The sequence below is a fragment of the Neovison vison genome, chromosome 7 (assembly GCF_020171115.1).
Source record: "Neovison vison isolate M4711 chromosome 7, ASM_NN_V1, whole genome shotgun sequence".
In the NCBI taxonomy this organism is placed as follows: Eukaryota; Metazoa; Chordata; class Mammalia; order Carnivora; family Mustelidae; genus Neogale; species Neogale vison.
Window position 1 is genome coordinate 106,715,997 of NC_058097.1, and position 7,458 is coordinate 106,723,454.

The 7,458-nt window shown below is 38.7% G+C and overlaps 1 non-coding gene across 1 annotated transcript; it reads left to right on the forward strand.

Annotated features, from left to right (window-relative positions):
• The first annotated feature begins 238 nt into the window (after positions 1-238).
• On the forward strand, positions 239-341 carry LOC122914785. The gene has a single exon (XR_006385863.1). It is a non-coding gene; the product is annotated as a U6 spliceosomal RNA (small nuclear RNA).
• The last annotated feature ends 7,117 nt before the right edge of the window (positions 342-7,458 follow it).

Consider the following 7,458-nt stretch of genomic DNA (forward strand, 5'->3'; position numbering starts at 1 on the left):
CCTGGGTGGCTCAGTGGGTTAAAGTCTCTCCCTTCAGCTCAAGTCATGATCTCAGGGTCCTGGGATGGAGCCCCGCATCTGGCTCTCTGCTCAACGGGGACCCTGCTTCCCTTCCTCTCTCTGCCTGCCTCTCTGCCTACTTGTGATCTCTCTCTTTCTGTCAAATAAATAAATAAAATATTTTTTTAAAAACAATCCTCAGGGATAAATTTAACAAAATATGTGTAAGACCTAGAGCTTGCTTCAGCAGCACATATACTAAAATTGGAATGATACAGAGAAGATTAGCATGGCCCCTGTGCAAGGATAACACACAAATTCATGAAGCTTCCATATTTAAAAAAAATATATATGTGTATAAGACTTAACACGCTGAAAACTGTAACGTTGCTGAGAGAAATAATGTAAGCCCAAATAAATAGAAAGATGCAAGGATCAGAATATTCAATACTGTTAAGATGTTAATTATCCCCAAAATGATCTCTAGATTCTCAGTGCATACCTAATCAAAAGGCCAGTAGGATCTTTTAAGAAACCACTTATCTAATTCTAAAAGAAATGCAGAAAATCTAGAATGGAGGGGAGGGGAAAGTTGGGGTACTTACACTACTTGATTTCAAGACCTACTACAAAGTTACGGTAATCGATCGTTGTCAGTGTGGTATTGGGGTAAGGAAAGATACATAGATCAGTGGAACAGAAGAGTCCAGAGATACACCCAACATACGGGCAACTGATTCTGACAAAGGTACTAAGGCAATTCAGTGGGAAAACGTAAGTTTTTTCAATGAATTATACTGGACAGTTGGATACTAAAGTGGGAAGATGGGGGGAAAGGGCAAGAGGGAGGAAGGAGAAAAAAATGAAAGAGCAAACAAAGGAAGGAAGGAAGGACCTCAATGTATATCTTACGCCATATAAAAAAGTTAATTTGAGGCACCTGGGTGGCTCAGTAGGTTAAGCATCTGCCTTTGGCTCAGGTCATGATCTCAGGGTCCTGGGATCGAGTCCAGCGTCTGGCTCCCTGCTCAGCGGGGAGTCTGCTTGTCCCTCTCCCTCTGCTCCTTCCCCTGCTCATGCTGTCTCTCTCTCTCAAATAAATAAAATCTTCAAGAAAAAAAAAGTTAATTTGAAATGAATCATAAACCTAAATATAGAACTAAATCTGTAATATTCTAGAAGAACACAGAGGAAAAAATCATTACTACTTTGGGTTAGGGAAATAGTTTAAGACACAAAATCTATATGGTAGAGCTCAAGGCCAACTTTAAGATTTGACCAACACATGTATCTTTATACAGCTGAGTCCAACTACATTCCGTCCCTCCATGCTCCTCCTGGAACACCTTCCCTCTTCCCCAACCCAAATCCTTGGTATAACCAACTCTTACTTGTTGTCCTGCCTCAGCTCACTGCCACTCACTAGTTCCAGGAAGAATTTCCTAACACCTTAAACTGGATCAAGGGCTTCTCCTTTGACTCTCATCACTACCTGAACTTGGCACTAAGCCTGCTCTATCATAACAGCCTGTAACACCCTCCAGCTTGGAAGCCTCATGAGAAACTGGGATGATGTCTGAGTTGCTCATTCTAATTCCCAGTGCCTGGCAGAAGGTGGATGGTCAGTGTATTTTACTGGGTGAGAAAATGCGATTACATCCATTTTTTTTTTCAAAAAATTTTTTGAAGACTTATTTATTTATCCGACAGACAGAGATCACAAGCAGGCAGAGAGACAGGCAAAGAGAGAGGAGGAAGCAGGCTCCCTGCTGAGCAGAGAGTCCGATGTGGGGCTCGATCCCAGGAACCTGGGATCATGACCTGAGCCAAAGGTAGAGGCTTTAACTCACTGAGCCACCCAGGCATCCCTCAAATTTTTTTTGTTGCACTTGATCTTAGCCAAAAAACCAAGAAGTGATTCAATTTTCTTGTTGTAGTAAAATACGTACAATACAAAATTTAACCATCTTAACCAATTTTAAGGGTACAGCTCAGTGGTACTAAATACACTCATAATGTTGCGGAACTCTCATCAGCATCCATCCCCGTAACTCCTTCTATCTTGTAAAACGGAAACTCTAATACCCATTAAACACACACGCTCCCTTTGCTCCCGTCCCTGGCCACCACCGTTCTACTGTCTCTATGATTTCGACAACTCTAAGTATTTCATGTACGTGAAATTATGCAGTATTTATCTTTTTGTGACTGGCTTGTTTTACTTAGCACAGGGTCTCCAAAGTACATCTATGTTGTAGCAGATCACAGAAGTCCCTTCCTTTTTAAAGCTGAATAATATTCCATGTGTGTATATGTCACATTTCAGTAGCCCATTCATCTGCTGAAGGACATATAGGAGTTGCTTCTATGGTTTTTTTTGTTTTTGTTTTTGTTTTATTTTCAACTTTTATTTTTATTTCCAATTTTTATTTTTCACATTATTTATTTTCAATTTAATTCTTATTTTTCAAAAATATTTTGCCTATTACTTTATTTTCCACATAAGGTTTTGAAAGAGATTGTACTGAATCCACAGCCGTAGATCAATTTGGGAATTTTGACTATTTTAATAATATTAAGTTCTATGGTCTTATATGGAAAAGCTTTTTTTTTTTTTTTAAAGAGTTGCTTCTATGTTTTAACTATTGTAAACAATGCTGCTATGAACACGGGTACACAAAACATCCCTTCCAAAGACCATAATTTCAAGTCATTTCTATAGTTTGTTGTTATTAGACAAGTTTCTCTGAACGTGTAGAGAATATCCAAAACCTTGAGGAAGAGGCAGGAAACGAAGTCTCTTCCAGACCCTGCTTTCAATTCTTCTGAGTGTATATCCAGAGGTGGAATTGCAGATCATATGGTAAACCTATTTTTCATTTTTTGAGACACTGCTATACTCTTCTGCAGTCAATGGCTATGCAGTTTCACATCCCCACCAGCAGTGCACAAGAGTCCCAATTTCTCTGCATCCTTGTCAATGTTGTTTTCTTTTTCTTTTTGTTTCTCTTTTTCATTTTTTATAGTAGTCATCCTAATGGGTGGGTGGGGGGGGTGTCTCACTATAGTTTTGATACGAATTGCCCTTGATGGTTAGTGCAACTGAGCATCTTTTCACGGGCTTATTAGTTATTTATGTACCTTCACTGGAGAAATGTCCATTCAAGAAGTCCTTTACCTAATTTTGAAGCAGGTTCTTCGTTGTTGTTGAGATTTAGCAATTTTCTAGAAAATCTAGATAGTAATCCTTTATCAGATATATGAGTGGCAAAATTTTTCTCCCATTCTGTGGGCTGCCTTTTTACTCTGTTGATGGTGTCTTCTGGTGCACAAATTTTTAATTTTCATTACTTCCAATTGTCTATTTTTTCTTTTGTCTCCTGTCCCTTTGGTGTCACATTCGAGACATTATTGCCAAATCCAGAGTCATGAAAATTTCTCCTATATTTCTTTCGACCAGTTTTATTGTTTTAGGTCTTACTTACACTTGGGTCTGATACATTTTGAGTCAGTCTTGGTAGGCTTTGTGCTTCCAGGACTTTTTTCCATTTCATCTAGGCTATCCAGTGTTGGTACGCAACTGTTGATAGCACTCTCTGGTAATTCCCACTTTCGTTTCTAATTTTAAGAATTTGAATCTCTTTTTTCTCAGTCTACCTAGCTAAAAGTTTGCCAGTTATGTTGACTTTTTCAAAGAACCAACTTTTGGATTCACTGATTTTTTTCTATTGTTTTTCTCTTCTCTTTCATTTATTTCTGCTCTAATCTTTATTATTTCCTTCCTTCTGCACTTTGGATTTAGTTTGTTCTTTTGCTAGCTCCTTAAGTTGTAAAGTTAGGTTGCTGATTTGAGATATTTCTTTTTTTTTTTAATGTAAGCACTCATAGCTATAAATTTCCCCCTTAGCATTCTTTTTGCTGCGTCCCACAAGTTTGGGTGCGTTGCTTTTTTATGCATTCATCTCTAAGTATTTTCTAGTTTCCCTTGTGATTTATTCTTTGATTCACTGGATGTTTAAAACTTCATTTAATTTCCACAATTTCATAAAATTTCCAGTTTTTCATCTGTTATTGATTCTAACTTCATCTCATTGTGGTCAGAGAAGATACTCTGTATAATATCTGTCTTTTAAAATCTTTTTAGGCTTCATTTGTGGTCTAACATATCACATATCCTGGAAAATGTCCCATGTGCACTTGAGAAGAATGTATATGCTGTCATCGGGTAGAATACACTGTATTTGTTGGTTAAAGATACGGGTTCGTTTTGTTAAGCCCTCTGTTTCCTTAGTTACCTTCTGTCTGGTTGTTCTTCTTCTTCTTCTTCTTTTTAGGATTTTTATTTACTTATTTGACAGACAGAGATTACAAGTAGGCAGAGAGGCAGGCAGAGAGAGAGAGGAGGAAGCAGATTCCCTGCCGAGCAGAGAGCCCAACACGGAGCTCGATCCCAGGACCCTGAGATCATGACCTGAGCTGAAGGAAGAGGCTTTAACCCACTGAGCGACCCAGACGTCCCCTGTCTGGCTGTTGTATCTGTTATTGTGAGTAGGATATTAAGTCTCCAATTCTTCTTGTTTAACTGTCTGTTTCACACTTCAGTTCTGTCGGTTTTCTTCATATATGTTGATGGTCTGTCATTAGGTGAGTAAATGTTTATGATTGTATTTTCTTCCTGTATTAAAATTTTTGTTAATATACAATGTCCTTGTCTCTTGTACTCTCCTTTGATTTAAAGTCCATTTTGTCTGAAAATAGTATAGCTACTCCTGCTCTCTTTTGGTTATTATTTGCATAGAACATCATTTTCCATCCTTTCATTTTTAAGCTATCTGTGTCTTCAGATGTAAAATGAGTCTCTTATAGACAGAAAGCATATGATTGGATCATGTGTTTTTATCCATTCTGCAAAAGTCTCTGTCTTTAGGTTGGAAAGTTTAATCAACTCATAGTTAAAGTGATTATTAATATGGAAAGACTTTTTTCTGTTGCTTTGTTACTTGTTTTCTATATGTTTTATAGCTTTTTTTTCTCCTTCATTCCCTGCACTACTGTCTTCTTTTGTGTTTGGTTGATTTTTTGGTAATGAAATCTTTTTTTTTTTTTCCAATTTATTTATTTTCAGAAAAACAGTATTCATTATTTTTTCACCTCACCCAGTGCTCCATGCAAGCTGTGCCCTCTATAATACCCACCACCTGGTACCCCAACCTCCCACCCCCCCGCCACGTCAAACCCCTCAGATTGTTTTTCAGAGTCCATAGTCTCTCATGGTTCATCTCCCCTTCCAATTTACCCAAAAGCACATACCCTCCCCAATGTCCATAACCCTACCCCCCTTCTCCCAACCCCCCTCCCCCCAGCAACCCACAGTTTGTTTCGTGAGATTAAGAGTCACTTATGGTTTCTCTCCCTCCCTATCCCATCTTGTTTCATGGATTCTTCTCCTACCCACTTAAGCCCCCATGTTGCATCACCACTCCCTCATATCAGGGAGATCATATGATAGTTGTCTTTCTCCGCTTGACTTATTTCGCTAAGCATGATACGCTCTAGTTCCATCCATGTTGTCGCAAATGGCAAGATTTCGTTTCTTTTGATGGCTGCATAGTATTCCATTGTGTATATATACCACATCTTCTTGATCCATTCATCTGTTGATGGACATCTAGGTTCTTTCCATAGTTTGGCTATTGTGGACATTGCTGCTATAAACATTCGGGTGCACGTGCCCCTTTGGATCACTACGTTTGTATCTTTAGGGTAAATTCCCAGTAGTGCAATTGCTGGGTCATAGGGCAGTTCTATTTTCAACATTTTGAGGAACCTCCATGCTGTTTTCCAGAGTGGTTGCACCAGCTTGCATTCCCACCGACAGTGTAGGAGGGTTCCCCTTTCTCCGCATCCTCGCCAGCATCTGTCATTTCCTGACTTGTTGATTTTAGCCATTCTGACTGGTGTGAGGTGATATCTCATTGTGGTTTTGATTTGTATTTCCCTGATGCCGAGTGATATGGAGCACTTTTTCATGTGTCTCTTGGCCATCTGGATGTCTTCTTTGCAGAAACGTCTGTTCATGTCCTCTGCCCATTTCTTGATTGGATTATTTGTTCTTTGGGTGTTGAGTTTGTTAAGTTCTTTATAGATTTTGGACACTAGTCCTTTATCTGATATGTCGTTTGCAAATATCTTCTCCCATTCTGTCAGTTGTCTTTTGGTTTTGTTAACTGTTTCCTTTGCTGTGCAAAAGCTTTTGATTTTGATGAAATCCCAAAAGTTCATTTTTGCCCTTGCTTCCCTTGCCTTTGGCGATGTTCCTAGGAAGATGTTGCTGCGGCTGAGGTCGAAGAGGTTGCTGCCTGTGTTCTCCTCAAGGATTTTGATGGATTCCTTTCTCACATTGAGGTCCTTAATCCATTTTGAATCTATTTTTGTGTGTGGTGTAAGAAAATGGTCCAATTTCATTTTTCTGCACGTGGCTGTCCAATTTTCCCAACACCATTTATTAAAGAGGCTGTCTTTTTTCCATTGGACATTCTTTCCTGCTTTGTCGAAGATTAGTTGACCATAGAGTTGAGGGTCTATTTCTGGGCTCTCTATTCTGTTCCATTGGTCTATGTGTCTGTTTTTGTGCCAGTACCATGCTGTCTTGATGATGACAGCTTTGTAATAAAGCTTGAAGTCCGGAATTGTGATGCCACCAACTTTGGCTTTGTTTTTCAATATCCCTTTGGCTATTCGAGGTCTTTTCTGGTTCCATATAAATTTTAAAATTATTTGTTCCATTTCTTTGAAGAAGATGGATGGTACTTTGATAGGAATTGCATTAAATGTGTAGATTGCTCTAGGTAACATAGACATTTTCACAATATTTATTCTTCCAATCCAGGAGCATGGAACATTTTTCCATTTCTTTGTGTCTTCCTCAATTTCTTTCATGAGTACTTTATAGTTTTCTGAGTATAGATTCTTAGCCTCTTTGGTTAGGTTTATTCCTATGTATCTTATGGTTTGGGGTGCAATTGTAAATGGGATTGACTCCTTAATTTCTCTTTCTTCTGTCTTGTTGTTGGTGTAGAGAAATGCAACTGATTTCTGTGCATTGATCTTATATCCTGACACTTTACTGAATTCCTGTATAAGTTCTAGCAGTTTTGGAGTGGAGTCTTTTGGGTTTTCCACATAGAGTATCATATCATCTGCGAAGAGTGATAATTTGACTTCTTCTTTGCCGATTTGGATGCCTTTAATTTCCTTTTGTTGTCTGATTGCTGAGGCTAGGACTTCTAGTACTATGTTGAATAGCAGTGGTGATAATGGACATCCCTGCCGTGTTCCTGACCTTAGTGGAAAAGCTTTCAGTTTTTCTCCATTGAGAATGATATTTGCAGTGGGTTTTTCATAGATGGCTTTGATGATATTGAGGTATGTGCCCTCTATCCCTACACTTTGAAGGGT